Source organism: Mirounga angustirostris, unplaced genomic scaffold (assembly GCF_029215605.1).
Source record: "Mirounga angustirostris isolate CCGP_5_RB_7025 unplaced genomic scaffold, mMirAng1.0.hap1 SCAF_49, whole genome shotgun sequence".
Lineage (NCBI taxonomy): Eukaryota > Metazoa > Chordata > Mammalia > Carnivora > Phocidae > Mirounga > Mirounga angustirostris.
The window spans coordinates 200,001-220,851 of NW_026991757.1; the positions used below are offsets into that span (position 1 = coordinate 200,001).

The 20,851-nt window shown below is 38.6% G+C and overlaps 1 pseudogene; it reads right to left on the reverse strand.

Annotated features, from left to right (window-relative positions):
• The window catches only part of LOC123842729 (alpha-mannosidase 2-like), a 119,120-nt pseudogene that overhangs the window by 15,756 nt on the left and 82,513 nt on the right, over positions 1 to 20,851 (reverse strand).

Here is a 20,851-nt window from a genome sequence, read left to right on the forward strand (position 1 = left end):
GTAAGTGTCAAAGAAACAAAACCTAAAGGGTCAATGCCAAAGAGACAATTCCCACTTTCCACTTCCGTTGGTCATTACACATGGATGATAGTCCACCACACATAGCTACAGTAACCCACTGGGCATCTGCACATCTCACAGCAATTATCATTCCAGTCCTTGTTCTCACTGCCTCTCTGCAGAACACTCACGAACAGGATTCGGTTCCACTTAGTCACCCAGATAACTCCTCCCAGAGGCTCTGGCAGGCTGAAGACTTTCTACTAAAATGCCTTCCTGTACAGAGACTGTCTCCTCACCATGGTTCCTACCATCGACATCTTAAACATGAGAGTCTGAGTTGAAAATAAAAACACTTTCTGCAAAGTTTAAGTTATAGGAGATGGAACATTCCTTAATCAAATGCCTTTTTAATCAATTGCACTAGAACTTAAAATGTATTTTCTCTTCTCTAGTTCATTTTTTATTTAAAAGAAACTATTGATTTAAGTCCAAGAATCTATAGTTGAGCAAAAAGAAAAATTTAACCAACATAGGATTATACAAACACTGGATCAAATTTCAATCAATTACTATCCAAGGAGTTTTGAATGGGAATAAACAAATTATTTCACTTCTAAGTGAAAGCTTTATAGATCTGACATGAAAATGCTTATTGCCATAGTTAATAGAAGCTTTGCAAATTAGTGTCTATATAGAGAGAAAAAAAAATCATAAAAGCCAGAGACATTTTCGGGAGGAGAAAAAGACAGTAGCTGCCAGCACTCAGACAATGATTTTCCTGTGCAGTTTTAGTCCTCAAATTAAGCTATCTTGTCAGTAATTGATTTAAACCATGAGTCCCAAGAACTGGTTTAAATCTTGACATCTAAAAATGGATATTAAAATCTTTTTTCCTAAAAGATTCTAGATACTGAAAGAATTCTTGGCTTTAATGAGCTGTTGCCATTTCATTCAATCAACCAGTGTTTTATTTATAGAATAGCTACCATAGGCAAGGAGCCCTGTGGGGTACATAAAAATGAAGCAGACAAGTCCCTGGAATGGAGCAGGGGAAGAGAACATGCCGAGTATGACAAGGCAGTAAGCAGGGGCTGGGATAAATGCAGTGGCACCATGCGCTATTACAGCTCACTCATTTATGCATTTGTGCATTCATTCATGCAACACATATCGGGTGCTTCCTCTACCAGGAACAATTCTAGAAGCAGAGGAACATGGCCCCCACTCTCATGAAGTTATGGTCCAAAAGAGGAGAGAGACAATGATCAAATATAATCACATCTATGCACGGAGGACAGATGCGCAATTCTGAGGAGGCACTGAGGATGGTGATCTGGCCTGGTCAAGAAAAAGCAGTTGACCAAGGCAGCTTTGGCCTGAACTATTATGAAGAGTTCCCTGGGCACAGAATGAAACCACAAATGCAAAGGTGCTGTGGGCCCCAGGTGCGTAGGGAGCACTTGGGACTGAAAGAAAACTAGTGGGCCTAGAGCAGAAATAACACGAGTCATGCTGGATGAAGCTGGGGGACAGGCAGGGCCCAGATCATGAGGGGCTCTTCAGGCCATGGGAAGGATTTTGGCTTTTATTAGGAGAGCAATGAGAAGACACCTGAGGGTTAAGAAGGGAGCAGTGAGGTCAGATTGAATTTTGAAAAGATGAATCACTTTGCTTACTTGATTTGAGAACAAATATGGCAGGAAAAGAAGAGCAGAATGATTCAGGAAACACATGATGTTTGTTTAGATAATGGTGGTCAAAATAAGCGAGTTTATAGATTTGAAATATTTAGGCAATAAGATAGTCAACACTGGTGATCATTGTTTTAAGAAAGGGGCAGGCAAAGGAGAAGTATCAATGAGAGATGACTGCTATGTATGTGGCACTGGATGGAAGGTGGTACTAGTCCCCGAGAGAGCAAACACTAGAAAAGAGCAGGTCTGGGGGGAAGGGAAGAGAGATCATGAGAGTGATCATGGATATGTCGGGTCTGAATAGCAGGATGCAGCTAGGTAGATGGGTCTGCAGGTAAGAGGTGAAATATATGTGTGGGTTTCATCTGCGTAGAGGTGGTCACCAAAGCCACAGGAGTAGGAGAGATTGCAGAGGGAGAACATATAAGACGAGAAAAGGAGAAGGCGTGGGGCCAACCCTTGAGGACTCTGACATTTAATGGCTTAATAACCATCAGAGAGATAAAAAACCACTTGAGAGCTAGGAGGAAAACCAGATGAGCATGGCACCACGGAAGCCCTGGCTAGACTGTCTTCTAAGAAGTGACATGGTCAGTGTCGAATGCTGCTGCAAGGTGAAGTAAGATGGTGGATCTCGTGACACTGGCAAGGGTGTGTGTGTGGTGGGGGAAGCTAAAGCAAATCCAAAATGAGTTGAGTGTGACACGGAAGCAATGAAATAAACCCATCTTCCAAAGCGGCTCAACTGGGTGTGGAAGACAGGACGGGAGAGCAGGGCAAATGGACATGAGTCTGTGTGGAGGTTGTTTTTGGTATGTATGTATGTATGTATGTATGTATTTATTTATTAAAGATTTTATTTATTTTTTAGAGAGCGAGCGAGCGAGAAACAGCATGAGAGGGGAGAGGGTCAGAGGGAGAAGTAGGCTCCCCGCTGAGCCGGGAGCCTGATGTGGGACTCGATCCCAGGACCCTGGGATCATGACTCAAGCCAAAGGCAGACGCTTAACCATCTGAGCCACCCAGGCGCCCTTGGTTTTTATTTTTAATAGGAGAAAATGAAGAGTGTCTAAAAGCCTGCAGAAAGGGTTTCTTTCCTAGGGAAATGTCAGCTATGAAGGGCAGAGAGAGGGAAGGAGGATGATGATGCTGAGGAGGGCGCTGGGGTACGTTGCAAGGACAAGTGGAGGTACTGGCCTGGGAGGAAAGGAAGGTAAAAATGTCTCTATTGCAACATGAGGGAAGAAGGAAAGGGTGGGAGGAGATGGTTGATACCTAGAACAGAGAGCCCTGTCAGATGTGAAGTCGATGGTGAGGCCACCAGCTAAAAAGAGTAGAAAAGATCTGAAATGGATCAGTGAAGAAAGAAGGAGAGCAGAGTGAGAAAAAAAGGGCTGTGTACAGATCATCTGAGGTGGGAAATCAGTAAAGCACGGAGGACTGTGATGATGACTTTTGTGTAGCCTTGAAGAGGCGTATTGTCATGTTGGTTTACATCCAACTGAGCTTTAGCTAGATTTTTTTAATGGAATGCTGAGGTTTTGTCTTGAGAAATGAAAACTGAGCAAGAAGATAGACAAGTAAATCCATTTTCAATTGAGGAGTCTAAGACTAGAATAAGCACACTAAGGTTTCCCATAAATTTTACTAATCAAACTTAATCTAAGTATGTGATTAAGTTCTATTCTTAAATTCAACTCTTATTTTCTTTCAAAATAATCTCAGAAAATCTCACCCAAACTGATTCTTTAACATTTTACATCTACATAATAAGGAAAAATAAAAAATAAGATGACCTAAATGCAAATCTGACATATGTGTAACTGAAGTTCTCTTTTTTGTCAATATAGGCTACACCTATTATAAAGATATCTCTATCCTGGGAACTGAAAATCATAAAAAAAGTGGACAGTCATAATTTCAAATTTTGGGTGGCAAAGAACAAACAACATCAGAACGTATGAGTTATTATTTTTTTCCTACCGTATTCACACTTCTTTTTTCCAGTAGTAGTCGAAATAAATTAGCTGTAACCTTGTTATCATGGACACCTTGCTCAAGGCCGCGATTATCATCTTGCATGAGTCTTCCATCCATGATAACTTCAATCTGACCTAACAAACAAACAAACAAACTGGCCAGAGTTATTTAATACAAACATCCAGTGACAATCACATAAGTTTAGGCACGGTCCTGATTTAAGCCAAGGAGACAGATCCATATAGCCCAAAGTACCAAGGGCTTTCTCAAAACAGCTAGGATAAATGCAAAAAACAGGACTTTATTTCCGTTCTTCTTCATAAATGTCTGGTAAAATTTGGTAAGAAATTTAAAAATGAGACAGATCAAAACTTAAGTGAAATTTAAAAAGAATTAATCTGAAGAGTAAATTATGTCCTCTAAAATTTTTAGTGGTAGCACCTGGAATTTAAAAACATTTACGAGGTTCATTAGGAAACATACATCACACCTGGAGTAACAAGGCAAATACAGATGTGTAGAATCTAAAAAGGATTTGAAAGACTAAGCGTTTTGGTTACTTGGTATCTGGTGATTCTCTGAAGAAACCCCAGGATTTGGAGACACCAAGCACGTACCCCCTTCCCTCCCTGGTATTAAGTTAGTGGCATCAACTATCCTCTCTCCTCTAGTTCAAGAAGAGGTCATATTTGGTTCCTTCATTGGCTGTGCAGTAATTCCACACCTCCTCTAGGTTAAGTTGTAAGCTAAGAATTAGGCTATGAGACTACAAACCAAAAAACCCTATCCAAAACAAAGCAAAAAACCACCCAGAGCCACAGTCATATATTTACACTAAAAAAAACCCTAGTCATACATAAAAATATATGCATATTCATCCATCCACTCATTCACATTTGTTACAGTACTAAATGATCTTTTGGCATAAAAGAGCAATACATAAAATATTTTAATAACTATTATTTTTACACAGTCAATCCAACTCTGTTTAGTTCTTTCTTCTCAATTTAGGTACCCAGTACATAAAACTGCCAGTGATGGTCAGAATTTTCGTTGTTACTACCTCCATATTTATTTTAGAACACAACTGTCTAGAATGTGCTCCTCAGGCACTGGGATGAATTGGCCATCTAGAGCTTGATCATGTCACACCCAAATGAGTACATCAATCTCTTGGCAGTTTCTCTCTTCTCCCTGTCTCCAAATGTTAGCCCTCATAATATGTGACACTCAGTAAATCTCCTGGGCTGTACTCAAATTGTTCTTCTGTTTGTAGGCACTGAAATGCTAGGGTGCTTGGCTGTCTGAAGCAGGGGCACCTGGGCCAGGTGTGACTCTTGAGCCCCCCATTTTTAAACGTTGCCTTAAATTCTCAAAGCTGGGTCCTTAAATAGGGAACTAGACATTAGGACTGGAGCAATCATGGAGTTGACAGTTATGTCCCTTCCCTTGACAAAGGCAAGCTGAGAAATAAAGCTCCTCTGTCCCTAAACCACATTTAGGAATTTTATGTGAAGTTGTCCAATCTATAAATAGTTGACTTAATTTTTTAAAAATCAAAACATATGGAGTGCCTGGGTGGCTCAGTCATTAAGCGGCTGCCTTCAGCTCAGGTCATGGTCCAGGGGTCCCGGGATCGAGCCCCATATTGTGCTCCCTGCTCCCTGGGAAGCCTGCTTCTCCCTCTCCCACTCCCCCTGCTTATGTTCCCTCTCTCGCTGTCTCTTTCTCTGTCAAATAAATGAATAAAATCTCCAAAAAAAATAAAAATAAAAACATAAAAAATTCCAGACTCCTGGGCTCTTCAGAAGCAGAAAAATTTGGCAACCCTGGGCCCCTTTCCCCATGGTGACAACAACCTGGCGCTGAGCAGCGGCTGCCCCACCGTTCACTGGGAATGGTGTGCCCCAGTTTGCCGAAGCCCCACCACTCCCCGCTGCATCCCTGATGTGAGGCCATTATTATTTTTCTAACAGCGTTAATGTCTTTATGGCATCATCTCATGAGTCTGTGTAATGAAAGCCACAAAAGAAGATGAGTAGTATGCTTTTTTGTGTGGGTGGACATATGGAATGTATGTATATGCCCAATTAAAAAAGTGGGTTTGGGGCAAAGGGTACGTCAGGTACCTGCACACCTTTATTATCTGCCTGGCTCCTTAAGACATTTGTCTTAGCAACTCTTAATATGTAAGAAAGAAGAGCACTTTGACTACATATAAATGATAATGAAAAAATATATATTATAAAGGACATACGCCTCTCCATAGAAGGTTTTATAAAAATTAATCTGTGTTTACGATTTATTTTCTCTTTCCATCTTGTTCTATCTTTTGGAATCCTTAAAGTTGTGTCTGTCACCTCTTTATCTGCCTAGCTGTATCATTGCAACTCCCTTTCTTCTTTCGGGTAGAGGTGCACTAGAACGATACGATTCAGAGAAGGACCTAGGTTTGAACTGTTACGTCCCGCCTTTGCGAACTTAGGCAACTCTGGGAATTTCTAACTTTTACCCCAGCTCCCTCTCCTCTTTGGCTTCTGGGAGAGTTTCCACAGCCATTCCATTATGACAACGACAGAGGCTTGTGCAAACAATGAGCTATCAGGAGAGAAAAATTATCTTTAAGAAGCCATGGTTTCATGGAGCTTTAGGTCCCTCATTCTTCATCAGAAGATTGAAGAAATACATTATTTTATGTTATTCTCACAAAACCAAAATTAACTAATAGCTGGTGTCTGAAGATGATAATTAATAATATGACCAACAGAAAAATTATACATTTGGAACTGAAACTTGTAAGAGCAAAAAAGAATCCAAACAACACGCACCACTTTTCAAACTTGAAACCCCTAAAGACTGAGCTGAGAGTAATGTCAAGCGATGCTTGGTGTCCTGTATATAGGCCATTGTGGTCATCGGATAGACATTTGCTTGAAGAGGCAATTTGCTCATCGTCATTCTGGGCTGAATCTATAAGACCAAACAGTTCACTTTAAAAAAAAGAAATCAAGGGATATTTACAGATGTACTTTAAAAAATTAGTACTGACTACAGATGACGTTTCTTCCAAAAAGAAAAAGGTATAGCTTCCTTTCTTGTTCAAAGGAAGAGCTAATTTAGGAATTAAAACATTCTTTCAAACAATATGAAAAAAAAAATAAGGAGGATCTTAGAAAACTTTTAGGTGAGAAAGGTAGAACTTATCCAGGTTCTTAAAATAGGCATTCCTATTTAAATTCAGAATAAAAATCCTTAACAAAAGTCTTCTAGCTTTCCAATATTTGCATAAAACAAATTATAAAGGTATCAAGTATTCATTTCTCATCTAAATCTAACATACTGCTTTTGTAATGAATGCTAAGCATAATAGCTCTCTATCCCCTTTCAAAAAATCTCTCTTATAATTCTTGAATCAGTTTTAATAAATACCACAGATCCCCTTATCAAATCCTCTAACATATTATATTAAAATAATCAAATTAATATTTATATTTAAAAACTCTTCAGTGCTTATTCTTCCTGTTTAGTGTCAATGTAGGTAGTTCCATATTTTAACTTTTCTTGGTCTGGTATGTGAATGCATGAAATACATTATTTTATTTTTTGACTGAAAATTCACTAAGCTGGTTGGGGCTGAGGAGAGTCCCTCAAACCTCAGGAGGAAACATCAAACAGAGACTTTGTTACGAGGTATCTTATTCACACCACATAAAAATGACATCTCTCCTGTTCAGCTCATGCAAGTCTGACATGACACTCAAGAAGAAAAGGAGTACAAAGTTAATGTAATAGTATTGAGTGCCCATTATAACGAGACAAAGTACGGGCATTCACAAATATGATCTTTAATCTTTACAACAACCCTGTAGTGCATCCTTTAACTTACTGGTTGTACTGAATAGTGTCCCCCAAATTCATGGTCATCCATAACCTGTGAATGTGATTTTGTTCTGAAATAGGATCTCTACAGACATAAGGTATAGTGGATTAGGGTGGGCTCTAATCCAAGGGCTGGTGTCCTTCTAAGCGGGAAACATGGACACGAAAGGACACACACGGCAACACAAGGAGAATACGACAGGGACTCTGGGACAGCAGAGGCAGACAGTGGAGTGATGGGTCTACAAGCCCATCAGAAGCCCCAACAGGCAAGGAAGAGTATTTCTCTAGAGCCTCTGGAGGGAGTGTGGCCCTGAAGACATCTTGATTTGGGACTTCTGGTGTCCAGAACTATGACAGAATAAATTCTTGTTGTTCTAAGCCACCCATTTTGTGGTAATTTGTATCACAGGCCCAGGAAATTATGAACCTGAAGAAAAAACTGCAAAATGTTAAAATAAAAAAAAAGAAAGAAAGAAAGAAAGAAAAAAGAAGAGAGAGTTTCAAAGAATTTTCCATTTCTCCTTTCCAATCTGGATCTTCCCAATCAAATTAACTTGTATACTCACTGAAAAGGACATTCACACTGTCATGACTATAGGGCTGCCACCCTCACTCCCTACCTGTTGGTCTAGATTTCTAGTTTTGCTCAAGGACTACTCTTTCCAAGGCTTAAAAAATGGCCTATTTTAGAAGCAGAAATATTTAGGTCATAAATTTAGAAATGTAGAAGTTTAGAAATAATATTTTCGCATTTATTCAAATGCTCGATCCTTGAAAAGAAAATTCACATGTTTATTCACTTTTACTAAGTTTTTTTCATTCATGTATACACCCACACATACAAATAATTGCTTTTGTAAGATTTTAAGAAAAGAGTTTCTTTTGTACACAAGGAAAATGAATCACCATAAAGTCAGGGCTTCATTTGAAAACCAAACAGCTGTGGTAGAATTAACATGTAAATTCAAAGTGTATAATGCAATTTTTATGCTTTGGAAAAGGTTTAAATTTAACCTTTGCAGGAAATTGTAGAAGAGAAAATTATCACAACCCCTTCCACTCATCCCAGTTGAAAATCAGACAAAGTAAAAGCATTTGTTGTGAAATTATTTCTATTCATAGCCAGAAATTTCTAAAATGCTAATGTCTCAAAAACATGCTAATGTTTTTAGTGGTAGTATTTCAAAGCTATGTTGTCACACACATATACTCTGAATATAGAAATTTATGTAACAATCAAAAGACCCCTATTAAATTAGAGAGCTAACAATCTGAAAAAAATTGAGTCAATTTTCTCATTACTATTTCAAACTATTTTGTGAACATTTTGATTAAATACATACCTGCCCACATTTCTATATATGTGCTTGTATTTCTTTGTCTATGTATATGTACACAAGTGTGTGCATAAAGGTAAATACACATACATTATTGATAAAAAGAGGGAAAGAGCTTTCCTGAAATTTAAAAGAGCCCATTATTACATTATACATTTAAAAGTATATATGTAATAAATTAAATACACACATACCATTTCTTTATGAGGGGAAAAATACATACTTCACCAATCCCTAATTATGTTTCCTTTCTATTAAACAAATTCAGATATATTTTGGTGTCAAGGCATTTAACATGCAAATGGTCACCGAATCTGCCTTTGAAAAAACTACCTCTGTAAATCAGATGCTCTACAAACCAATCTCTCAAATATCTGTTCTAACTTTGGACATCTGGTTGAATATAGAACCTATAAGTACCTGTTAAAATTCAGTTTTCCTTTAGAAATAATTTGTAAACTTAAGCATATTTTTCAAAGGATCCAAAATTAACTGGCCCACTACCATATATAAAAGTTACACACTAACACAGCTATTACTTAGACATTTTAAGGGAAAATTACCTGATATCCATTCAGGTCAGTATAAAATTTGTTTTGACTGTTTATGCTAGAAGAAATTCTCATTGCAATCTCACGGTTATGTTCTTTTCGGATGTCCACGATATTGGACACTTCCACAGACTGTCCGTCTATTCCTAAATTTAAAAGAATATATATGTTAATAGAAATTGATTGCTCCACTTTTCTTATACTGTACAGAACTTCCAGAGTGACATACATTTTCCCGTTTTCTATTCCTATCTTCACCATTTTTCATGCTAACTGTGCCACCGTTCACCTTTTTCTTTCTTTTCTTTCTTTCTTTTTTTTTTTTTTTACACTGTCAGACAGTAGAAAACATTTACTCCGGAGAACATGTAACTCAACAGAAGGATGAAGAGCTTGGGATGAGATAAACGCAGATGAAATATAACATGCAAATGATTCTCCAATGAGTTCTGGAGGGAAAAGAGAACTTTAAATGAGAAAAGGTTAGCCCCACTCCAGGCCAGGCCGCCTGTCACGTGTACGGCCATTCTCCAACAGAGCCATGTGAGCCTACTTCTTCACGGCTCGCCTTCCGTGCTGGAAATCTGAAGCAGTGAGATCTACACTCTGTTGGTTCGAGAGACAGTCTATTACTGCCCATGATCTATAATCTAGGAAAAGAGACACGAGATCCAATGAGATGCTTTATGGCTAAAATGGATATTATCATACTAGTATTTGTGGAGTATAATCTGGACAGCTCCCCAGAAGTTAAATCAATTTTTTTTTTAAGATTTTATTTATTTATTTGACAGAGAGAGACAGCGAGAGAGGGAACACAAGCAGGGGGAGTGGGAGAGGGAGAAGCAGGCTTCCCACCGAGCAGGGAGTCCGATGCGGGGCTCGATCCCAGGACCCTGGGATCATGACCTGAGCGGAAGGCAGCCGCTTAACCGACTGAGCCACCCAGGTGCCCCAAGTTAAATCAATTTTAATTGAGTTTGGTATCTCTTAGGACCCCTTGTTATGGAGTGATTCATTTTGTCCTTTGCTATATAAAGCAGAGGACAGCTTGAAGAAGTCCCAGATGTATCAAACATTTATTTTTTTGGATAAGCCTAAACTTTTCACTAATTTCTATCTGTCATGCCACCCTAACTATATCTCCTGGTCCTGAGTGAAGCCTTGGGTCTATTTCCGAGACGGAGAGGGGAGTTATGGAGAAATCCAACACTCCTAATACAGACTGAGTATGTAGAAGAGATACTGGATCTTCTACAAAAGAGCAATCAGGAAAGCAAGCAATCAAAAGAAGAAAGACCGGCCCTATCCTATTTCATACGGCAGAAGGTTTTTAAGGTTCTAAGAGCCCTGGACACGTACCTGCAGTTGTCAGTCATTACCCACCAGGCCTCACACACACTCTGTCACAGCTTGCTGATCACCAGGACACTCTTTAGACAAAGAAGGCTATGTAAAGAGAAATGGGGAGTGGGAGAAGGGAGTAAGGAGGACTTTTTCTGGAAGCCAAGAAGAATCCCCAGGGCTTAGAGAAGATGAAAGCAAACAGTTAAAGGAAGGAAGTTTGAATCGGTGGGACTGGTGGAAAATAATGAAAATGCAGCTAGCTGAGGCACTATAGGTTTATGTGAGAAGTACACCGGAAATTGTAAGACATCAATAGTAATATGCTGACAATACTAAATGGGCAGAAGCCTCCATCAACAGATTTTTCAGAATTCTCACAGAAGTTCTTTTCTGGGAGATGTTACGCCTCCAACTCGACAACCTCAGTCAGAGATGACTTCAGTTTCTTACTATGTTCATAAAGCTGTGATGAGCAGTATGACCTCATGTGTGGGGGAAGAAGGTCCTTTTCTTTTCCCTCCCACTTTATGGCCAGTCTGAACCACTAACCAGTAAAATATACATATAACTTTCCTTCTGACAATTACCAGATAACTGACCCAAATAGCTTCACTACTACTGGGAAGTTAAAAGAAAACAAAAATCACATCCACTGATGCCAGAACAACGGTGTTTTCTTTGACTAGGAAATGTATTACTTTCGATGCAAACTTTCCTTTCAGTAGGTTTATGTCAACCCCAATATCTTTCAAAGCCAATGAAATGTATATGGAATTCTAACAGACAAGCTTCCACAAATGAACCAAAGATGCCAAAAAACACAAAATACAGCATAGGGATGAAGTCCCCCATGAAGCATTCAGGCGAACACCTCATCTACTGGAGGCATTCGTGGCTGTTTGGCACCACGTCCGTTTTCTCCTCTCTAGACTGGATATTCTCCCAGGGGGTCAATAGAGTACATGAAATGAAATAAAGTCTTTACAAAGGAGAGTGTCATTAATTTCAAGTCACGTATCTCTGGAAAACATTTACAAAAAACATGCTTCAAGAAAAAATAAATAATTTCACATTACCTCTGGCAATAATAAATTATTTCTGTTGAGAAAATGATCTTTCTTGAGCTCAGTATTATGCTCAGATCCGGTTGTGGCAACAAATGCTTAAGTCTCCTTTAAAAGGAGCCTCGATGTCCATTCACAGTTCAGCAAGACATCTGTGCCAGGACAGGCTTTTAAAGTAAGATCAAACCTAATACACTTATTACGAACAAACCAAATAAATCTTGTAATGGTAATCAAAGCAAGGAGGTATCCCTGAGTCATCAAAGGTAATTTATTACTTTTTAAAGAAGAATCTATGTGAGGGGGATAAAGGACTGCTACCTTTTCCTACTCTAGGTCAAGAATTCCCTAAAGTGTGCCATTCCCAAAGAAGCTCATGGGATTGAGGGCAGAACTCCCTGGGAAGAATGGGTATGAACCGATCGGTCTCAGTGACCTGCAGAATCTTTGCAGCAAAAGGTTCTTTTACCAAATTGGTTCCACCTGGGCATGGATGGCCAGGAATTTCTAAGCCCCTCTGGTTTTTCTTCAGTCCTGGGAAAGAAAACAGCTCCTACCTAACAAGCGTAGTCCAAAGAGTTATGTCATTGATAAAGACAGAGAATTAAGAACTCCCTTGCTGCTAACACCTCACCCTCTGTCCCCAGAAAGAGAGAATGGAGATTATTTATCTTTATTAACAGAGGCAATGCAAGGTAAAAACAGAGCAAGTCCACAGGTGGAAAGCCATCATAGAGAAGCGGAAAGAGTCTTGCAGAACTCTGAAGTTTTGTTTTTTTTTTTCTCCTCCCTGGAGCCTGTTAGCTCCTTACAGATTGTCTTACACACCATCTCTGCATTCCAGTTTTTAACAATAATTTGGGGATGTAGTAGGTGCTGAATCACCATTAAAGAGAATGAGTTAAGATGTGAGAGGCTGTCCTTCATGATGCAGAAGTCAGCTGACATGGGAGGAAAGCAAACTAGGCCATGGACAGAGTTTAAATAGAAAGAAGGGAATAAGTACTTAGATTTTGAGCAAACACATGCATGTTAGAATGTAAGCTCCTCAAGCACTGGGACCATGTCTTATTTATCTTTATGCTCCCAGCACATAATAGGCAGATAGTGTTTGCTGAGTAACGGGCAGGAGCTACATGGAAGAATCAGCCAACAATTACTGAGTCCTCGCTATGTACCATATGCCCCGCCATATGCTTTACATACAGTAACTCATTCAATCCTGACCCTAAGCCTAGGAGAACATACCTTGCCCCAGATCACAAGGCTGACAGAACCAGCACTAAGCCTCTCGGCCATCATGTCTCACTGGCAAATTGACCACTAGAGAATGTTAAAGTTACTTTGGGACCATGGATTGGAGAAGCTTTGCAGTGACTCTAAGTAGAAAGGAGACCTCCAGGTTATTTTTTAAGAAAGGGAGAGGGTACTGATCTGGGATGATATGCTGCAAGTGCTACCTAAAGGAGACAAATACATTATCAGTAAAATAAAATAAAAATAATAAAAAATAATTATGGGACAGGCTTGCCAGAATACAAAACTTCGTCAAAACAATCCGAAATCTTTTCTTTAAAAATGTCACGGTCACTTTAGAAGCCAATAAAGTAATATATACTAATTAAAGACACTGTGATCTCACGTATTTACCTAAGATGAACACTAATCACAAGCACAAGCATGTTCACTGTGCACTGGTGCCAAGGGTAGAAACATGGGGAAACAGGCTAGATGCCCACCAACAGACAAATGAATAATAAAACCAGTACATCCACGTTTTGGACTGCTCTGTAGCAAATGAATGAGGTAGCTCTCTGCCCCGGCAAAGAAAGATATCTGATGCAAGAGGTGAATGGAGCATTTGTACAGTGTGATGAACTTTTTGCTAAAACCAAACACAATACTATACCTTTCTGCAGATATGCATGCAAGAGAGGTGTGTGTGAGAGAGAGAGAGGAGATAGAGAGAGAGAATGCAAGTGATCCGAGGGTGCACACAGGTATCTGATTACCTCTCTTGAGTAGTGGATAGGGACCACGCACAGATTCTAGAGGGATTTTACATTATATACATATACTATAATGTGTGACACTTTTGTCAAAAGAGTATACATATATATTATTTGTATACATAAAAATTATTATCTTTTTTATTCTATTTTTTTTAGATTTTATTTATTTGACAGAGAAAGACACAGCAAGAGAAGGAACACAAGCAGGCAGAGTGGGAGAGGGAGAAGCAGGCTTCCCGCTGAGCAGGGAGCACGATACGGGGCTCGATCCCAGGACCCTGGGACCATGACCTGAGCCGAAGGCAGACGCTTAACAACTGAGCCACCCAGGTGCCCCCGAACTTACCCAACTTAACCAGGAGTTGACTCTTAGGGTTATTAACTAATACACACTGCTTCACTCAACACATAAACGACAATTCTCACAACAATGATAAATTTAGTAGGACAATATGGAGATGATGTTTCTAAAAAAGCAAATATTATCATTTTTAAAAACTGTACTCATATCTGAAAGTACCAAGAATAAAAATGGTAATAACTCCCATAACTAGATGACCTTTTTGTCCATGTTGACTTATTCAACTTGCCTATCCATTGTAAGATCTAATTTATCCTCTGAGGTACTTGCTGATTTCCAGGTCTGTAAATGTTCATATTGACTATTTCTCCACAAGTGAAAATTTTAACATCTGCTTTCATGAATATAAATTTGAGTAAATTTCATTCCAAGTCTTGAATTTAAGAAAATGATGATGCACCACTTCGTTTCATTTCTAAAGCACTTGATAAATAACTACTACGACTTATTGATCAGCTTATCATGAGCAAGGCACTAGTCTACATATTTTAGGCTTTTCATTTCAGTAATTCTTAAAATGACACAAAAGTAAATGCATAATAGGAAAAGTAGAGCATTTTGATTCCATGGATTGCAATTTTTGGTTAAAGATGACACAAATTAACTACAATATACTTGAAGACCTAGTAATAGAAAAAAACACACAATAACACTGAAAGCTGTCTTTTTTTTTTTTGTCCTATTAAGCATTGATTTTAAGAAACAATAGGTTTGGGACGCCTGGGTGGCTCAGTCGTTAAGCGTCTGCCTTCGGCTCAGGTCATGATCCCAGGGTCCTGGGATCGAGTCCCGCATCAGGCTCCCTGCTCCTTGGGAGCCTGCTTCTCCCTCTGCCTCTGCCTCTCTCTCTCTATCTCTCATGAATAAATGAATAGAATCTTAAAAAAAAAAAAAGGAAACAATAGGTTTTTTGGAAGCTCTCTCTTGGAGGGAATACAACATCTACATCAGTAACATTTTTTTTAAATCCAAAACAGACAAGATCTAACGAAAGCACTTCCATGGGGAGTGAATAAAAGAGCTCACAACACTGTAGAGCTTTCCTGTTCCCTTCCCAACGATCCAAGCTGGGGCTGGTCCAGGACAAGCGAGGGAAGAATGCTAGAATACTCATAATGGTCTGTTCGCATACTCTCCACACTGACAGTCACTCTGAACTTGCCTACTTCCCGCTCTCCCAAACATGCTCCTTTCCAAGGTAGCTTAATGCAGGAAGCTTGGATTCTGTGTACTCTTACTTCTCAAGTTGATCTTGCTATGGAGGCAAGCAGTTCTTCCTTGTTTTTTTCTTTTTTTTTTTTTAAATCACACTTTTACCGTTCCTTCTCTTGAATTAACAAAAAAGAATCAGTAGCATACCACTCATTCATCCTAACTCCAGTGGACGCTGAACAGAGACAATTTGCAATACTGGTGTTTGGTTGAACTTTAAAGGCTGGGTAACAAATATTTTCCAAAACATGTGATTTTCTATTGTTTGGCTTCAACAAAACTGAAGGTGTATCTAATCAATTTGTCAGGCAGTAGATCATTAAAAATAATTGATTGAAACTCAAGTTTGACAATAGACAATTCTGTGATTTATGGACCATAACTCATAAGGAGTTCAAGGGACTGAATGACATTCTTATAATAAAACTCCTTCCATTCCCACCTATTTATGGTAACATCATTTTTTGGCCTTACCTTTATAAAAACAAAAATTAAGAAGAAAATCGATGCTGAAACCTATCTCATTCTAGCAATAAGTAACATTCACCAATGGATACATGAACATATGGGGATACAAAGGGTAGAAACGATTCATCCACTGAGCAAAAAGTTTCCTATAAGTTCATGAAATAAATGACCAAAATGGCAATATACAGGAGGCAGACGCTTAACGACTGAGCCACCCAGGTGCCCCTATACAGGGACTGTTTTGATCAACTGTATACTACTAATAATCTTTATAACTCAATCCAGAAAAAATCTAATACTTACTTTTAGGATGATAGAATTTTTAAACTTAATATACACATACATATGTATTTAATAAGAGTAATGAAAGGTTGATAAATAACAAGACTCTCAAGCATAAAAATATTACATTAAGATAAAATTCTGTGGAAGTAGAATGGAAATACGAGTTCAAGGAGAAAATAAGGATGTGAAATTTGACTGTTAAAGATCTTATTCAGGCCTTTTTAAAAATGCATGATTTGGAAATCAAATTGCTACTCACTGGATATGCTTATTTTAAAATATCAATATTTATTATATCCCAGAAAAAAACATCTGCAATTCTTTAAATGTATAAAAACTAGATGCCAACTTAAATATATGTAATAGTTTTTTCAAATTCTAATAGGAACAAAGGAGTCTGATTAAAAAAAACCCCACTTCACGCTTTGTAATGTTCTTTCCCTCCTTTCTGCCTATATAAATGACATTTCTCTAAGACATAGCATCTCAACAGCTCACTTCCTTTATCAAATCTTCCCCAAAACCCCCAACCCTCAATGGCTACTGTCTTTTGTAACACTTATGTCTAATTCATCTGGCCCACATCCTCTTTTTTTTTTTTTTTTAAGTAGACTCCACACCCAGCACGGAGCCCAATGTGGGGCTTGAACTCACAACCCCTAAGATCAAGACCTGAGCTGAGATCAAGAGTCAGACGCCTAACCGACGGAGCCACCCAGGTGCCCAAAGCCTACACAACCTCTTAAGGAGACACAACACTTAATATGTGCCAGGCTTTATGTATATTAACTCAGTTAATCTTCCAACACTTCTGTGAGGTGGATTCTATTATTGTCACCTTTTTCAGTATGACAAAACCAAGGACAGAGAGGTAATAACTTGCGCAAGGTCAAGCAGCTAGCTAGTAAGCGGCAGAGCTGGGATAGGAGCTGGAGATGACATGCAGGTACGTGGACTCTGGAGTCTGAGCTCTTAACCACCATACCCCCCCATATTTCCCATCCCCCTGCCCTTCATCTGAGTTTAGTACAACACTTATTTGTGGGGGAGGATGCTTCCCTGCTAAGAAGCTATGCTTTCAACACAGCAGCTGCTGTCAACGAGCCCCCAAGATAACCTCTGAGTTCTCAATTTGTGTAGCCAGAATGTGCTTATAGTCCCTTAAAATAACCTCCTCTTTCATGCCTGTAGGGAATAATCAGATTCAACACATAGCTACTTATTTCAATTTTTAAAAGTTCCAATTAACAGGAAAGAAAAATCCTTAGCAGTCAATTGCATATTATGGTATTCCAAAAATGTCTGAATTACCTAAGTCTGCCTAGCCATAACTTACTTAATGTTTTTTACTCTTAAACTAAATATGGAACGCAGTCCTGGGAAAAAAATGAGAGATTGATTGCAAACCATTTTAATATCCTCATGAATCTTTTCATGGAAATAAAAACAACTTCAGTGAAGCTCTGAGACCTTGTTTACAAGGAGGAGGACTCCAGGGATGGAAGGCCCAGATTCAACCATCCTTAGAAGATGAATTTAGGAGCAAGGAGTTAAGCACAACAGAGACTTTATGTAATACTAAGTTTTGTGAAGACTCTTTAATGGTTATACCTAATTGGCCATCTATCTAGTCTTTCTACAGTTTAAGAAACTGAGTCCATAAGAAATCTAAGGACAAACTCAAGGTCACTGGTTGGCTTCAAGGCACAACTGAGGATTCAGACCTCTAATTCCCAGTGTGATTCTCTTATGTGTTTAACTAGATGGAGTTCATTTTGACTTTCTAAAAGTCAAGGGTCATGTTATGAATCCAATCACATTACATATTCAAAACAGAGAAAAACTAAGCGACCTCTTTTTGAATGCTAAATGTGCCCATGCAAGGAAATTACTCAGTCATTGCAGCCAAAGGAAAGTCTTTTCTTCCATACTTTTTGATGGCAGTTCATTACATTTTACCTCCAGGCTACTTGTTTTCTTTTAGCAAGATCCATTACATATAGTACTTTCATAGTATGTTGGTGGAAAATAGGCAAAAGTATTGCATTTAGATATTTCTCTTAAGGGTTGAAACATGGTTTGCACACATACTCATTCATTCACAAACACCCGCCTAGGAGAACGTAGTCCTGGGGCGGAGAGGCGGGGGGAAGCTTGAAGGTATATATTTTAACCGATCTGGAACCTGAACCTTGTGCTAGTGAAAATGTACAGGACACACTGGTAACCCATAGCAACCTCATTCTTCAAAGTAGCTGTTGATGTCAAAAAAACTAGGGCACCAAAGTCTAATAATTACAACTCCAAAGACAAATGAAGCCACAGCTAGCAAATGTCACTTACTGATCATGATGTCACTGCAAGGTATGCACTTGTTGTGATGAAACATATATAACGTAAGGGGATACAGGGGCTTCTGCCTGTATCACATTCTATCTTCCAAATCAAGATTAACAAAGAAAAGCTAAAGTAGCCTTAGTGACACGAAAAGCTTCAATTTAATTAAAGATGATTATAGTGCAAGAAAAATTAATCCTCATTTCTCCCATCTTTTCCTCCAGAAAAATGTTATTTTCTACAAACTAAATATAATCTTTGAAAAATTAAAAAAAAAATAGTTCCAAAAGGGCATTTCATTAAATTATGGGTGCTACAAAATGGATTTCTTATTTAACCTGATAGAAGGCGATACATTGTGTTGCATTAGAACTCTTTCAAATCCCTCTGATCTTGTAGAGCTTTTAAAGCTAGTGAGCACAAGATTTCCTCTAATTTAATATTTCTAGAAACGTTTTGAATGTAATGTTTGAACAATAATGAAAAGAAACACAAGAGTGTTTTTTAATAGCTTAAATGATGTTAAGAGAGGACTCTAAACTGCACCTCTGACCATTTTCAGAATCTGGAGAGAACACAAATAGACACTAAAACTTAAATATAAAACACCAAGAAAAAAACAAAAAACAAAAAAACAAAGTTGGTTGAACCTACGCCTCCCAACTCAGTTTGTTGCAAAATCAATGATGACCACACAGTTTTTATAATCTGGGAAGTGCTGTTTGATTTCTGTTCTTGCTTTTGTTTTCTCTCAAAGCTTAATTGGAGCCAAAGGTTACTTTGGGGGAGAAAACGGTCAAAGAGTAACTAAAATAGAGACTGAGGAATTTAAGGATACTTTATCAGGTTTGTATTACTTTAGTTTTTTTAAAAGAATATTTCAAGTAAACTGAATTTGAAACATTTAATATAGACTCTCAATAAAGACAGATATTCCATAATATCAACTCTTTCTGTTTCTTTATCCTTGTTGCTGAGAGGTAATAAAATCTTTTGTATAATTAATGGTTTAGTAACCTAATACCATTATAGTACCTAATCATAAAATATTAATAGTTTCTCTCCCCCAAGCCCCATTTTTTTCTGGCTCATAAATTTGGTACTAACAACAAACAGGCTCTATTCATTAATACTCATCCGAATAACTGCATCTGGTCAGTTTATTTAAAGGGGGCACAATTAGCATACATCCAAAGACAATTTAGAAAGTTAAATTTGAAAGTAGGTATTTACGTTCTTTCAAGAAATATTAAACACAAGCCACTCGACAAAAGCATGGAAGTTGGCTGATGTTTTCTCTACACCTAAGACGAAAAGCTACATCCTGTCCATGGATTTTGATCAATCGCCCAGATACCTGGTTTACATGAGGCCGAAGTTTAAAACACCGAAGAGCTTTCAAGTATTTCACAGTATGGCTGCTTTGGTGCAGCATAACCAGACCCCATTCAGGCACTTTGAACTCGTCGACATCCAAACACCCTGAAGACCTCACATCTCTTCCTTAGGTTTCGACCAGTGATTTAATTAAAACCCCAATGAGCCAGGATCCAGACAACCTGAGCCTTCATGCACCGGTATGTGAAAGAAAACGACAGATGGAGGGAGGTCAGGAAGGCGACTGAGAAGAGGCTCTCTCTCCACAACGGGGCTTATTTTTTCCAAGAGGGAGATTTGTTGAGAGGGGCTCAGATACAAACATAGAAGGATGTATAGTTTGAATGAAAGCCTTTCAGGTGAACTGGCATCTCCATCTCCCACCGATTGCTTTCATGTTGGAAAAAAACAAAAAATATAAACACTCTGGGCTTGAGAGAGCAAAAATAAAGATTGCTATGTCACTTCGAATGGTTATACACGCTGGTTTCAGGTTCAATCCAAGCCAAGAACAGTAAAACCCATCTGGAGAAGCACTCTAAGTTAACTTCACGTTATACCTAACTTATTTATCTGTCGTTTCCCACCAACTTCTGAAGCTTTCTGCTTTCAAGCTACAGAAATCTCATCCAAATGCTTCACCCTGTTTATTCCACCCATTGTGACATCCAGAGGCAATTCGAGGTCTGTATTCTTATTTTATTATTATTATTTTTGTTATGCTAATACTCTAAGCGTCCAGTTGAGAACAACTTCTCTTTCTTAACTGACCAATCCACTGGCATTGTCACCTTGGAGGGCTGGGAGGCAGTTAAATCTTGGTGGTTCCTGGTTCTGCAAAGGGGCTACTAGTCAGCCATTGGGCATTTTGGACTGCTTAGCTGGGGAGAAGGAAAGAGGAGAAAAGAAAAGCTTTTAGGGCCTGGTAAATGCATGTTTGT